Source organism: Myotis davidii, unplaced genomic scaffold, assembly GCF_000327345.1.
Source record: "Myotis davidii unplaced genomic scaffold, ASM32734v1 scaffold653, whole genome shotgun sequence".
Classification (NCBI taxonomy): Eukaryota; Metazoa; Chordata; class Mammalia; order Chiroptera; family Vespertilionidae; genus Myotis; species Myotis davidii.
Genome location: NW_006285129.1, coordinates 673,109 through 674,578, shown reverse-complemented (window position 1 = coordinate 674,578; position 1,470 = coordinate 673,109). Strand labels below are relative to the sequence as shown.

Sequence of the window (1,470 nt, the reverse complement as noted above, 5' to 3'; positions counted from 1 at the left end):
TATCCTTGGAAACTCGCGTTTACGTCTTAAAGGTGCCTCGTAGTGTCTTGAGCTGCTGGGGCGGAGGTTTGTGAAATAAATGGTTTGAGGTTCAGGGCAGCCCTTAACAAGCAAGCATTCAACAACCCCCGTTTAAATGCTGTTAGGTGCGGGTCGCAGCGTTTCCCACTTTAAAGGGAAAGTTCCGTTCCAGGCCATTGCTCAGGGAACATCTCTTCCAAAGGGGGAGCTTGGACATTGGAAGAAGAGATGGAGCGAGGTGGAGTGCATCAGGTCTAGACAGATCAGGTCTTCAAATGCCCAGTCCCAGGCCTCTTTCCACTCTATTACAGTTACTGACCCATAGGAAGTGTTTCATTTTAGGGATCCTAGTTTACCTGGGCCATTTTCTTGCAAAATGAAATCCCTTCTTAGAAATCCCTACCTCTAATAGACTTAAGCGGTGGGGATAAATTTCTTGAAAATACAGCGTGGAAAGGATTCAGTGCTGCAGTTTAAATCGGGTTTCTTTCCTGTCTGCAAAGTCAGTATTATTTTGCAATATCCAGGTTTTGCTATAATAGTTGAATCACTGTGAAATTTACTCTTGCCTACCACATTTCTGGGAATAGAACTGCTTAAAGCAGTTATTTTGTCACATGTCAATATCATATTTTTAAATCTTTTAAGTTTTTGTTTTTTTTTGGTAGAGGAAAAGAAGATAAAATTCCATTGTAGGAAGTGCTTAGTGATGTAATCAAATCGGAAAGATGCTATTATTATTGCCTTATAGTAAAATAACCTAATTCCTATCTGGGGAGTAAAGAAACAAGATTTTAAATCGATAACACATTGCAAAATACTTATATAATCCTAGTCAAGTTGCAAAGTATTTCTGTTATCAAGACGTTGCCTGGGTAAATAAGTTCAGTGCATATGTCCGAAATTCCCCCCCCCCCCAGTAGTGTGGGTGGGGTTGCTTTATTTTGTTGTATGTGTGTGTGTGGTTTTTTTTAACAGTAACCGGAATGACAATCACTTGACCACATTTTCATTAGCTGATTAATATCAGCTTAAATCTGTAAGCAAAAAATATTGTACATGTGTTGAATCCTTGCTAATGAAACAGTTGATTTTGTTTATTGACAGTCCACTTCTGCAATTTTTAGGTTTATTTTTTGATGTTGAAAAATTCTTCATACTCTTCCAAGTTATTGATCTCATGTTCAGCACATTATAATTAAATTAAAAAATGTATTTTTTTCCTTCATTTCTTTTGCTACTTTATATCAAAAGAAAGATCATAGATGCATTGTGGACTTTTAGTAGCCTGTTGCTTTTTGGGAAATGAGGACCATGAAAGGAGGGACACAGGGTGGAAATGTACTGTACTCGGTGGAAAAAAAATAGTTTTCAGGTCAGAATTCTTTGTCGCATGGTCAAATCTTTTCTTAGAGCCATTTTAGGTACTAGCGACATCATACCTGTTTC

At 37.8% G+C, this 1,470-nt stretch overlaps 1 protein-coding gene across 4 annotated transcripts in view; it reads left to right on the top strand.

The window, feature by feature from the left end:
• ARNT (aryl hydrocarbon receptor nuclear translocator) overlaps positions 1-1,470 on the top strand; it is a 60,506-nt gene that overhangs the window by 774 nt on the left and 58,262 nt on the right. The window lies entirely within an intron of this gene.